Here is a 14,407-nt window from a genome sequence, read left to right on the forward strand (position 1 = left end):
CGTCGGCGCTTCACGCCCCAACTTAGCCTACAGGCTACTTAGTTTTGGCCCGCACGGGGCAGCCAGCAGGCGACGCGTGCCGTCGAACATAATAACGATTCAGTCCCTGGGACACATCTAGATATCACGTAGAGTCGCCGGAGACACGGGCCTACGTGCCACTAGCCCAGTTTATTAAGTGTTAGGTATTAGTGAAGTGTATTGTTCGTCAAGATATCGTGCGCCATGTCAGAGTATATTTTTGTAACTATCGCATCACGTGTACAAATCCGCCCCTCACGCGCATTAAAATCGTGAGCCGCCACTGAGGAAGTGAGCTGCGCGTGTGACTAGTCGCGTCGGGCAAACCGTTACGGCCAGAACGGGCAGCACCATGTATTGGGCTGTGCTGTATTAAATTCACCAACTATCTTCCAGAAACTTTGTGTTATTCTTCAGGCGTCCCGAGTGGCCATAACAGCTCGGGGGGCCCTACTGCGTTAACCCCTACCTCTAGCCACAAGGCCGGACCTTCCCTGAGATCACGAACCCGAGCAAAAATCACGTCTAAATAGTCAGAGGTAGCGGGGACGGCGTCAAACTATCACATAAAATTGTATTTGAAAATATTTTTTCATAAAAATTACATTATGTTACATTTGTTAGCTGGAAATACAAACAAAAGATATATTTTCTTTTGCACATTCTTTATTTGGCTAAAAAAAAACACATTTCAAATCATTATTGTGTTTAACTAATTTTTCTTGCTAAAAAATTTAAGTTAATTTTGTGTCTTGTTTTAGTTTTCAAGTATTAGCTGACACTCACATACGGCCATTTTGGTGTGTGCTAAAAAACGAATTAAATTTAATGTTTAAAGTTAAGCTTTTGTTAATTATGTTAAACCTAATAAAATATTTAGTGAAACGCTTTTCGTTATTAAACTACTTTTAAGTGTTGTTAATATCATTTAAACTTTTTTTGGAATCTGATCAAAAGAATCTCATTTAATTAATTGTTTTAATGGTTTTTGTTATGGCTGTATGGTATATTGAAAGGCAATCTAAGAAATATTTTGTTTTGAATTTTAGCTGTGGTGTTTTGAAAAATGTTCGTGTGACAATGTTTGTAATTATTGTTTGGAAACGTGCTTATTATTTTTTGAATAAGATATGAATAGTTAAAATGTCTGACATGTTAAAAAAGTATTATATATGGTGCAATGAACCATTGTTCGTGTTGCTAAAACATCTACCAGAAATTGTTGAGTAGTGTTTTGTGTACAACTACAATTCAAAGAAGTTTGGACTACAAATCACAATGGGAAATTGAAGCGACAGTAAGGTATTGTTTCTTATTTTTCTGTTTTTATGTTGACCGACTTTGATCTGGCCCATGTTGTTAATGAAGGGTACTATTTTTGTAAGTTTAAGGGTTAAGTTATTTTTTAATTAAAAAATCGCACTTTGAGTATTATTAATGTTGGTAGTTAGTTATTTGAGCGGCTCCGGCGTAAAAAAAAAAAATCGAAAATAGTATTATTGAGTTTCTATAATTAATTATCCTTGAGGGTTCTTCAAATTAGCATTGCGGTATTTCAAGAAGTTAACGGTTAGTTTACTTTATGAACGTTTGACTATGGTAAGTTAGGTGAGTTGCTATAAAACTGTGTAAAAGCGTGTGAACGGTTGGTTAGGTTAGATCAGCTACATGAATGACGTTTTTTTTTGCAAGAATTAGTACCACGTGTAAATGTTGATTTTCCTGTACATACATTGTTACGTTACTGTGTTACGTGTTGTTTGCTACTTTAATTTAGTATGTTCTGTCGAAAGATCGTAGACATAACAAAAACTTGTGACTATAAGAGTGAATTATTATTGCATACTAAAGAAAGGATTTCTACAAGACCTGACTTAATATGTTTGTATTGTGATATTCGCGTTTTTATGTCCAGGCTTTTATCAGGTACTTCTTAAAACAGCATTCATAAAAATACCGCAGTATCAATATGGACAGGATCATGCCATGAGTATCACGGAATAAACTTGGATGTGTGATACGAAAAAAACAAGTACAAAAAAAATTATTTTCATAAATGTTGTATGCTGTTTTTATTTCGGATGCGCCCAATTTTTAGATAATTACTTAATGTATTAAAGTCACTATAATAAAAAAAACCTAGATACATACACTGAATTAATTAAATGACTGAAAAAAATTATAATGTAGTCCAGTTACTAATATTATGACATTGCTGCAGGTTTTATTCCTTTCTATGGGTACTTAAAAGATATTTCCTGGAATGTTTTAACTATAGCAAATTTAAGATTTTTCCAATTACATTTACTTATTTTATTTTATATATACCAAAGTGCACAATTTTATTTTCTTTATAGTTATTCACGCCTAGCGAGTTATTTTTATTTAAGTTAAAACTCACTTTTACCAGACTTTCTGTAGCTAATTTTTTTTAGTGCTTTTAACATTCATTTAAAATGACTAACCCATTTAGAAGAGCCCAAATGGATCATGTGCTAGCTAAAGTGAAGCCAGACAAACTGCACGGTTGCCAGGCAACGGCCAGAAAATTCCTCTTTACAATATGGCAGTCGAAGCATAGAACATCGAGGGAGACATAGTAGTGTGACACTTACAGTAGAAACTAAAACCATGTGACGCTATCTGTTGGGTGGGCCCATAACTATCAAAATAAAACATGGACGGATGTTCAAATCCAGTGTTAGGTTTATATTATATTTTCCCCCAGGGTCCCTATTTTACTGAAGATAAAGGTTGTTTAGTCCAGGTAGGATACAGAGGTAGCATAAAGCTGGATCATAAGACTCGAATCGTTGGGGGTTGAACTAGGCGAGTAGGTGAATACAGCTTGTTGCGCCATATCGAGCAGACCATCATGGGGGAGAAACTCTTAACTGCCGAGACTGAGACCTAGTTTTTATAAGTAGTTTTGGGCTCATCCGCTAGATAGTAGCTTTCATAATATATTACTAACATAGCTACATTGATTGTGAGAAGTTACGCATATGCTATTATCAGGCCAACACACCAGTGGAAATTAATTCACTTTATTTTTGTAGCCACACATTTTGTGGTGTGGCATACCAGAAGTTTTGCATTTTCTACAAATTTATACATAGCATGATGTTTTATTACAATACCGCATTAAGTTTTTCTCGCACAGTTGAAATTTCTATTACTAAGTAATTAGTCGTCAAGCAGTTAAATTAACATTATACCACACGCCGCCACGTGGAGCTCTCTCGAGCTAGCACCGTCCACAACCTATTGCCCGTCCCTTTCGCGTCGGAAACGTTTCACAATGTTTCACGAAAACGATGCATTTAAATTCGGCCTTGATATTTTATTCTCATCGCGCCTAAAGAAGTTTCACTTCAAAAACCCGTGAGTTATTCCGAGCGTGAACTACTTAACAATGATCTTTGCTGTTCTTACGTTCAACCCTTGAGGGTTGGCGGTAGTGGAGGGGGGGTTACGGTTGGGCTAGCCGCCAGTATGTTTTGGCTTGGTTTCCGGCGAGCCCCTTCACTCTCTCTCTCTCTCTCTCTCTCTCTCTCTCTCTCTCTTTCTCTCGAGCGCACAGGCCAGCCCACGTCACCTCTTCCAAGGAAAAAAGTTTGCAAAAAATCGTCCTCACACCTTGGAAGAACTGGAGATGCAAAATTCGGGAGGAAATCGCTGATGATGGCACGATCTTCCTGATACGATATTCAGAACTTGATTTAAAAAAAAAGGGGGGGGGGGCTTAATACGGATTCCAGGAAAATAAACTTAATTATTGTATGTTACTTCTTTTTTTTTATAAGTGGCCTTTCAAAACCGATACGCACATTTTTCCTCGTCGTGTAGTAGGCCTACACACATTTTTTCCTCGTTGTAGTACACGCACTTTTCCTCGTCGGGTGGTTGCGGGAGGGTTCACGGCGGTCCACCTTGATCCCACCGCGGCTCGGCGGGTACTCCCCCTCGGTGGCGTGTGGGCGTGGTCTGACCCCCCTGTGCGCGGCGCGCCGTGACGCGGTGATGACGCGGCGGCCTGCCCCAAGGTCGCGGCGGGGCGGTGTGCGCGCCAGTAGCCGCCGCCACGTCTCCGGAGGTGTGTCCCGCGCGTCGCTTCCTCGCGCGAGCACGGTGAGGACCAATCTTTGTTTAGTTATTTATTTATTTATTTCATAAAAATTGCAAACAGGTGAATTATTTTTTTACAACTATTAAGGTATTTTCAAATTTTGATCAGAAAATAACACCACCAGGGAAAGTTTATTTCAGAATTGCCTGGACCCCCTGATTTTTGGTTTTGGTTCTATAAAACTAACTTTCGGATGAGTTAAAAAAGGGATGGAGATATATATATATATATATATATATATATATATATATATTAATGGTTGTCATGGTAGAAGAACCTCAGGAATCGACAAGAAAGATGGACACACAAACACACGGGAAATATGCCTGTATTAGCTTGCGTCGAACGTTGCATGGTTGACAACACAGTTCCGTGGAAGGGATTTAGTCAGAAAAAAAAATGACAGCACTGATGAACACAGTGCTGACATCGAAGATAAAGTTGCAACAAGAACAGTGAATACAGAAAAACGACAACCCGGGAGAGCACAACGACCCAGCGATGAACCTAAACAGATAAACAGACGACACGAAGGCGTCTGATTTAATTCTTTCAACAAAATCCTTTGAGTTGTTCAAGCATCCATCATCTAATGATGTTGGCTTGTTTTCCGTGTGTTAATAGATTCGTTTTTTTTTTTTTTTTTGCCCATTCCTGGAGAATGTCACAAATCAGCAGTGGCGTGGTAAATCATTATTCTTCTCCACTGCAAGAATTATTCAAAGAACGTATGGAGCCTGTGGTTTGCAGGCAGGAAGAGAATGAGGGGAAAAATAAGGGTTGCGGGTTAACAAAAATAGCAATGAAGTAAGATATAAGTTTCTGAACTCGGTTAGTTCCAAAAATTGTTTTCGTGGCTGGCGTGAAGCGTGCGCTTTCTCGCACTTTGTAAATTACGGTAACGGTGATGCGAGTTGTGAAAACATGGAACATAATGACGTCCTAGTGTGGTCCGGGGCCCAGGTGGTCGTTGAGCCAAGGATTCGCACGTGCGTCCCTGGACCAATCGCGGCACGGGAGGGAAGGAGGATTGGGTCTGGTGAAGGAAGGGAGGGAGGGGGTAATCCGAGGTCGCCCCGGCCTAGCGGATGTTGCCCTTCTCGGTCCACGGTCCACGGTCCACGGTCCACGGGCTGCTCTGGACGGACTCCAGATCCATGGAGGTATTCGTCGCCGAGAGGGTCACTGTTGTAAAGTTGAAGCCACTCTGGTTGGCGATTGAGCCCGGTGGGGGACGGGGGGTTGTCAATACGCCAAAATTAATTTTATTTTGAAGGGTATATCTATGTTCACTTAAATTCATGCTTTCAAATTTTCTTTCTTAAAAAAAAAAATGCACGATACAATTGTTACGGAAAAAAAAACCTCATAGCAGCACCGTCGCACGAATTACATCGTGTTATTCTAATTTTCTGAAGGTACTTTTTAAGTTGTGTTTTTTTTTGTCATGACTTTCTAAGAGTATAAAATGTTAAGTTCCAGTATAATTTCGCTGTAATTAAGTGTCAGTTTGCACACAAACACGTGTTTGGTACGTCCCTCGATATTCCCGGAATCGAATACATGTATATACGAGTTAATGGCGCCAGACGCGGGTGCGACATCTGGAGGAAATCATCGGGAAAGTGAGCTCTGCGCATGCGCGGCATCTGGGAAACTTATCAGCAACGTGAGGGACTCCAAAACCTGTTCCCTAGAAGTAAGGGACTGACCGTGTCCTGCCGTGCACTAGGGACACGGTTAAGGTGCAGGTGTAGCATATTCAACACCTGCACCCTCATTGTCGTGTCTGGGAATACCGGCCAAGGGCTGCGCGGCAGGCGGGCTGGGACCGGGGGGTCGTTATCACAACGCCGAAATACAATCATAACGCCGAATGTCAAAATTGACCACAACGCCGACAGCTAGAAAGCTGCTGTGTACCACAACGCCGAAATAACAACTGAATGAATTTGTGCGTGTTTCTTAAATATACCTTAACGCCGGAATACCACAATCAAACCTAACCTAACCTAACCTAATCTAACCTAGCGTAATATAACCTAACCTATCCTAGCCTAACCTAACCTAGTCTAACCTAACCTAGTCTAACCTAACCTAACCTTTGTAGCAGTCCTGCAATGACATTTTTCGGCGTTAGTGTATTTCGGCGTTGTGGTGATTCGGCGTTGTGGTATACACAGCAGTTTTAGAGCTGTCGGCGTTGTAGTCAATTTTGAGATTCGGCGTCGTGGTGTGTCCCCGGCTGGGGACTGACAGTTGGTTGACGGTGTGGCCTGGACGGAACAGTCGGACCTGAACCGCAGAAATAAAAAAATAATAAATAAAATCTGGAGATTGTGAATGAAGTAAACAAGTGCGGTGACGCTTGGCGGGAAACCCCCGAAGATGTGTTTACGTCGGGGGAATCAAAGTGCATGCCGGGTCCGTAGTTCGTGACACTATACATACCACGCGTGTGTGTGTGTGTGTGTGGGAAGTGTAAACAAGTGACGTGTGTGAGGGTTAGGGGGGGGAGAGGGTATAATTCGATGAAGTCGGCGTCACAGTCGCCTCGTAATCAGATGTTTTAGGTCCAGATTCAAGGGGTGGGGGGTGGGTTGGTTTTTTTTCCGGGAGTGACGCCCCGCTAGGCGCACGCCGAGTTAAACTAGTTTTTAGACTCCGTCGCTGAACGTTGCTGGTCGACGTTGCAGCATCTCTTGAGGTGAGTGCTTGGCCCGCGGTTTAGATCCGTTAAGATACGTGTTATCTCGTTATCAAAAATTACCACGAATCATTGTAGCACTCGTAGATTTCTTTTTTCAATTACAAATAGTCGTTGAGTTAAAAAAATCTTATTTTGCAAATTGAATAATGGAATAATCTTATCAAATTAGTGTATTGTCATCGGTCCTCGATAAATCTACAAAGTTTGAATGAAATCTGGCCGTTTAAAGTGGGGGTCAAAATCGCACCCAAAGGAGTCGGTTACAAACATACTAACAAACAAACATACAGGTGAAGCTAATATAAAGCGTGTAAAATAGAACCAGTTACAATTTTTTTCTGCATAGATAGTTGTCCTGTTTACAGTTGTTTTTTTAATTTGGTTTTCTACGCTTCGTGGACAACGGGGTCATACGAGACGGACACAAACGATACAAGAAAAGGGAATTGAATAATCGTCCACGCCCTGGCGGCGCCCCTTCGCTTGTTTTTAATGTGTTTGATAACCACCTGCAAGGAGAACTGATCTTATCACAGAACTAAAACTTTCACGTTGAAAGTTATCGCCACTGCTTACTTCATGTCAGTGTTATAGTTACTCTTGGCTAAATGTATAGTTTTTACTTTTTTTTTTTTGCTGTCAAAACATACGCTGAGAGAATGTTTTAAGAAAAAAGTATATTTTTTTTAAGTGCAGAAAAAGCAATGCATGTGTAATGAACTTGTGTCACAAATGTTACTGGCATGTGCGACAGACATAGTTGTAACAGACATGGTGACGAGGAACACGCACAGAGTCGTTCACTTGTTTGACTGCTTTATTCGTTATCCCCACCTCCCTTCCCATGTCACCCTCCACCCTTGAGCACAAGCACTCCTGAGTGGTGAATCCTCAAGAGTTGCCGCCGTTCCCGGAGACGGACAGGCGCGCCTGGAAGGTAGGCTTTCCGCGTTGCGCGCGACAACCACGTGTTGCCTGTTCTTCGGGTCGCGCCTGGAAGGTAGGCTTTCCGCGTTGCGTGCAACAACCACATGTTGCCTGTCCTTCAGGTCGCGCCTGGAAGGTAGGCTTTCCGCGTTGCGCGCGACAACCACGTGTTGCCTGTCCTTCGGGTCGCGCCTGGAAGGTAGGCTTTCCGCGTTGCGCGCGACAACCACGTGTTGCCTGTCCTTCGGGTCGCGCCTGGAAGGTAGGCTTTCCGCGTTGCGCGCGACAACCTTTTGTGCCTGTCCTTCGGGTCGCGCCTGGAAGGTAGGCTTTCCGCGTTGCGCGCGACAACCACGTGTTGCCTGTCCTTCGGGTCGCGCCTGGAAGGTAGGCTTTCCGCGTTGCGCGCGACAACCACGTGTTGCCTGTCCTTCGGGTCGCGCCTGGAAGGTAGGCTTTCCGCGTTGCGCGCGACAACCTTTTGTGCCTGTCCTTCGGGTCGCGCCTGGAAGGTAGGCTTTCCGCGTTGCGCGCGACAACCACGTGTTGCCTGTCCTTCGGGTCGCGCCTGGAAGGTAGGCTTTCCGCGTTGCGCGCGACAACCACGTGTTGCCTGTCCTTCGGGTCGCGCCTGGAAGGTAGGCTTTCCGCGTTGCGCGCGACAACCTTTTGTGCCTGTCCTTCGGGTCGCGCCTGGAAGGTAGGCTTTCCGCGTTGCGTGCAACAACCACATGTTGCCTGTCCTTCGGGTCGCGCCTGGAAGGTAGGCTTTCCGCGTTGCGCGCGACAACCACGTGTTGCCTGTCCTTCGGGTCGCGCCTGGAAGGTAGGCTTTCCGCGTTGCGCGCGACAACCTTTTGTGCCTGTCCTTCGGGTCGCGCCTGGAAGGTAGGCTTTCCGCGTTGCGCGCGACAACCACGTGTTGCCTGTCCTTCGGGTTGCGCCTGGAAGGTAGGCTTTCCGCGTTGCGCGCGACAACCACGTGTTGCCTGTCCTTCAGGTCGCGCGACAAGGACTGCCCCGAGGCCTGGTGTTCCGTCGTGACCTCGTGCGGGGCTGACAAGGGGAAGGGGGGAGGGCACGACATCCACATCAAAGTAATAAAGCGCACTGGCCAGCCAATTCCGAGAAAAAGCCTGTGATAATTTGAGCACAGTTAAATGCAAGTTAATGATGCGGCGGCCTAGGAGGTAACGAATTTGCTTCGTCGCCCAGACGCTAGGGTTGCACATGTTATTGTATATAATCTGATCCAAGCAACTTATTTATTTGCATAAATACGAAAAAAAAAATTCTGCTGACTGAATGAATGACACATTTGATATATTTAATCTCGTATTGTGCGGAACTTTGACGTGCAGACATGCCTATGATTAAAATACTGCCCATCTTTTTTTAAAATTCACCAAACAGTTAATACTATAAAGTTTCCGCACACGTTATTACTTTTTTATGTCATTACTAAAATATTAACCTGAAACATTTTAAATGGTAAATACTTCCTAAAAACAAACTTTAACCTTATTGAGCTGATTGAAAATTATGTTTATATGAAATTTAAAAAGTAAAAAAAAAAATCCTGTAACGAGATGGGAACCACGCCCCTTGAGATTACCTAGCGCGCGTTCTACTGCATGCGCTACTAAGCCTTTTAGGAATCTGGAATATTAGGAATCATTTTAATTCCAGTTTTCTTAAGTATTTTAAAACTTGAGATTACTTTTGATTATGACTATTTTAGTTTACAAAATATATTCGGGGTAGTTTCACTGTCATAAAAGTTTCATTTGGAACACCAGTACGTTTGGTATGTACCCTGATGTTCACGAACGTGACTATATACGGGTTTTTGTTGCTACACGCGGGTACGTCATCTTTGTGTTGTATTTCCGTTCATTGCCTTCCGTTTCATTTTCACGAAATTACTCTAACCAAATGTTGTATACCGAAAGCTAGATGTTGACGCGTCCAAAATGTTGTCCAAAGCACGCTTATTACTACTATATCGTCAATGTGCGGATACGCCTTAATCACCGCCCTATGTTTTAAGGTAAACGGGAAGGACCGAGAGTGGTAAATTTAATATATTGTATTAGTTAACTTGCTTCTTCAGAGCTAAACTTTAAGAAGTTAAGGCGAGGCGGTACAAACGTTTTTTAGTTACGGTCGAAATTTCTATCCTTGCAGGTACCCGTATGTTTCGGTCTTATTTTAAAGACGTTTTATGTCGAAAATATTTCGAAATTGGGACTGTAGAAGTAAACTTGCGTCTATTTACTTAGCTGTGAAAGAACAAGGAATTAATTCCCATTGAGTGGCCATGACGTAAGTTGTCAAGAAAAAAATATTTTATTCTGAATATTTGCTTGGCCTTTTTGCAAATAGTTTATAACTCATAGACTATATTCGGTGCGAAATTGGTCAAATATGCCATGCTTAGGTGAACTATACACAGAGTGCTTCAGAACTAAAAATCCAGTCGAGAACAGTTACAGCCCAACTAATTACGTTTCTGAATCAGAAAACCAAAATTTAAAAAAAAAGTTTCGTAGTTTTGAGGTATAGACATTTTTTCTAAGTTTTTAAAAATCTCACCTTGCTCTCAATTATTAGGTATTGTGTCTACAAATTTTTGCTACCCTATCACGAATAACCTTGTTGTTGATAATTTAAAATAAAATCAAACATGCTATTATACTTTTGTGGGAGCAAATTCTTTGCACGACAAACGCGGGGAAAAAAAAAATTAATCTGATAACTTTGTCTATCCATATTGTAAAAAAAATGCTATGCTAACTTAGCGAGTTGTTTGCTTAAATGAGAGTTGCGTGTGCCCGGGTTTTATGATGTTCGCTGTAATTAATGCAAGCGGACCAGTTAGCGAGTTAACAGGCGTCTGTTAATCACAGTCTGTGAAGGGTGTCACGACCTTGGCAATGTGGAAGGAAGACTCTTGTCTGATAAGGTAGTAGTCGTTATTTGCTCTTCCAACACCTCTGGGCTACGCAATCCGAAAGTACATTAAGGGATGTTGAACTTTTTAGTAATATTCTCAGAATAGGAACCTTAACACCTTCATTTACACAAGAATAAATTAATTCTTACTGCAAACATTCATAATACCCCTTTGTGAGAGTTGTGTTTCCTGTGAATAGTTTTAAATAAAGTTTTATATATATATATATATATATATATATATATAAAGATGGGTGACTACCGTTTATCCAATACCACGGTCTGACACAAGATACAGAATTTCTCGGTTGCGAAGTTCGTCCCTGAAAACGTGTGGCTCGCCCCGATCATTAACGACACAGAAGCACCTCTGTCTGGGTGCTCTCACACGTTTCTACTTTAAACTGCTATTTATACCGCCCTTTACTTTGTGGATCTGCCGCAAAATATTTTCTCGAACAAATGTTCACGCGGTGTGTGATGTAGTGGTGGGTGATAAAAATTGGCGCAAGTGAGACGAAGATTACGAAGACTTGGGGACCTTTTGGGCACCCATGAGGTAATCTGTTGGGAAAAAAAAATATGTGGCAGAATAACGAATTTCAGTGAGGTATCGAGTTAATTTTTTTTTTAAAAGAAGATCTTGAATAACAGTATTGACACGAATAAGAAGAAGAAGAATAAGAAGAAGAAAAATAGTTCTAGTTGGCGAGAGAGCTGGAGCCTGTTGAAGAGCGGGAGTACACAAGAGTTTATTTGCGGATGATATCGCCGCGGGAAGAGTGCCCTGGGGGGGATTGGGGAGGGGGGAGGGGGGGTTGGGTCCGACCTTGGCGCCACGTCTCCCCGCGAGGGGCGTCGGGACGCCAGTGCCCGTGGACGCCGGCCCGCGGACGCCGTGTGGTTCGGAGACCTCCGGGCGCCATGAAGAGGGCGCGCCACGCCTGCTACCTGGCCGGCCGCCCAGGCACGACCGCTGCGTAACCTTTTAACTGAACTACTACTTCTCTAAGCGCGTTATGGGAGGAAAATAAATTGGTTGTCTGTAAAGTCGGTTCACGGACGATAGTTTAACTTGACAACGTCATAACTAAACATTGATGAAATGATTGCATACTTTTATGAATTAAAATTGAATCATTTTTTATTGAATTAACACTATTTTGTATGGATACAAAGAAGGAGTGAAATGAAATCTACAATTTAATTGATAAATTTAGTTTTATTTGCACTCATTAATTCAAATATGTTTATTGCTTTAACGAAGAGATTATTTTAACTATAACTTTTATACATGTTTGCTATTTAACTTCTTCCAATCTGTGTTATTTCTGTTAAGGATAGCACGATGATAGGACAAGTAGCAAACGAATGGGAGTGTTTCAAGTTTAATGTGCCTCGAAAAAGTCAAATCGGTGGTTGTTCCAATCGAGTGGAAGAGAGATAGATGCGGCGCAAGCGTACAATGAGCGTAACGGGACACCGCGTAACGGGACAATGTGCGTAACGGGACACTTTTTCGTGCGTGCAGCCGGCGTTCATAAATTTATTAGACGTTTTCACGTCAAAAAAAAATTACGAGAATGAATTTTCACGATGCGCGCGTAGCAGTCAACAAAAACCAGACAGGATGGAAAAAATGGCTAAATACTAGTAAAAAAATTATACAGGTGCTTTTAAATCTCATACTTTAGTGATTTGATATTGAATACTGACCATATCATCAAAAACATTTGTTTACTGTGCATATTAGTGATAGAAATTGTATTTATAAACTTTTTCAAGTATATGTGTATAAGTGTGTATGAATAATTTATTTGGCACATTATAATTTAATATATAATTAAAATTATTTAATTGATTTTTACGCATGTTTATATTAATATTGAACTCTCATTATTTATATATTTTAATTTGACGAATTTATACTTTACCAACTGTATTTAAAATATCAGTCCAGTCCTTTTATTATTATTATTTTATTCATATTAATAATTTGCATGCAAAATTAAATTAATTTTTTTTATCGCGTCAAGTGATTATAAATTCTAACGCGCGTACATAAATACATGCACCCTTTATTTTTTGTACAAGTACGCAAAAAATGCTGTAAATTTTACAGCATATTAATGGGTAAAATACACTTGTTATAGTTTACAGTGATAGTTTATTGAAGGCCTCGTGGCCCGAATGGGACGGATTCGATTGCAATTCTGTGCCTCTGTGTACGAAATGCAGAAAATATGTTTCCAAGTAGGTGGCGATGAAAATATTTTAATTAACTGTGTTATAGTTTGTTGCATCGAAGTTAATAAATAGAGAGTTTGTCTGTCTGTAGTTCGCGTAGCGCGGAGCTGAGCCTCGAAATTTGGTACGTGAGTTCTCCAGGGTGAGGGAAGATTTTTTTTTCTTTCAAAATTTTGTATTTTCAACAAAAAAAATAGCGATTATTGGCCACATTTTCCCAATAATCATGGCAACGGTTATTACATTGTTGTGCTTTATTCGCTTTAGGAGCTTAATACAGTCTCTCTGTAGTCAGCTGCGCCGTCAATTTGGCGCTGTATTGCTAAAATGAATGTAAATTTGAATGATTTTTAAAATAGTTTATATTTCTGCCCGTTTTTCTTAGTTCTATCCATTTTTTTTTTTCGTAAGTTTATTTTCAAAATTGTAAGTCGTACCCACTAGCAGGACAGTGTTAGCAGCAGCTCTCTCTCTGCAGCGAAGCACTGGTGCATCAGCTAGTGCCAGATGCAGGTGGCGCGCCTTACAAGTCATACTTACTTGGCGGAATAAAAACACAACTTTAATTTTGCATGCGAATAATGAATAGAAATAAAATAATTAAAAAAAAACTGGATGCATACAAATACAATTGTATTAATATCAACACGTGTATAAAATTAAATTAATTATTTAATTTAGTAATATAATCTAAAGTATTTTTAATTAATAACGAAAGTAAATAAATATTCTGAAAGTTAATTCTTATTTATTAATTTTATTTTTTAAAAATAATGTGATAATTTATAGTGTAAATAAATTATATGTATACGGGAACATAACCTCACTTATGTAAATACACTTGAAAAAGTTATAAACACCATTTCTATCACTAATGTAAACAATAAATAATTTTTTTTTGTAATGATCGGGACAAATTTTCAATATCAATCACTAAAATATAAAATTTAAATGCACATGTATAATTTTTACTTGTAGCTTTTTTTTTATCCTGTGAAAATTTCGCTGCAGGGTGCGCGCGCATGTAGAAATTTACTCTCATCTTTTTTTTTTTTTTTGACACAACGCGCCTACAGAAGAAGAAGTTAAAGAATAATGTGTTTGTATTGGGGGGGGGGGGGGGGGGGGTAAATCAAAGAATGATATTCGAGAACATGTGTTGGGATCTGAACGGAAGCAGCTTCGGCAGTGCTGCCTGTTCGGCGCTCTTATTGCCAGTGCTGTCTGTTGAGTTGGCCGGTTGTTTTGCAGTTGGTCGTGAGTATTGTGTAGTATTTGCTGTGGAGCCATCTACCCCAGAGAACCGATTACGGGCCCTGGACCCAGGATCAGAGACAACCCCCCCCCCCCCCCCCCCATCCACAATTTTACAGTCAAGTGCTACATTATAATTGCATGGTTACTTCTTACCTACATTC

General features: G+C 41.0%; 1 protein-coding gene across 3 annotated transcripts in view; it reads left to right on the plus strand.

The window, feature by feature from the left end:
• Positions 1 to 1,044: 1,044 nt before the first annotated feature.
• LOC134537420 (glycerol kinase 3) overlaps positions 1,045 to 14,407 on the plus strand; it is a 65,381-nt gene continuing 52,018 nt past the window's right edge. Inside the window, exon 1 of one of the 3 annotated variants that reach the window (XM_063377823.1) lies at positions 1,045 to 1,323. The gene's annotated coding sequence lies outside the window, so the exon portion shown is untranslated. Of the gene's footprint in view, positions 1,324 to 4,065; positions 4,153 to 14,407 lie in introns of those variants that run through there. The other 2 variants (XM_063377822.1, XM_063377824.1) reach the window with 2 other exon arrangements.

Source organism: Bacillus rossius, chromosome 12 (genome assembly GCF_032445375.1).
Source record: "Bacillus rossius redtenbacheri isolate Brsri chromosome 12, Brsri_v3, whole genome shotgun sequence".
Lineage (NCBI taxonomy): Eukaryota > Metazoa > Arthropoda > Insecta > Phasmatodea > Bacillidae > Bacillus > Bacillus rossius.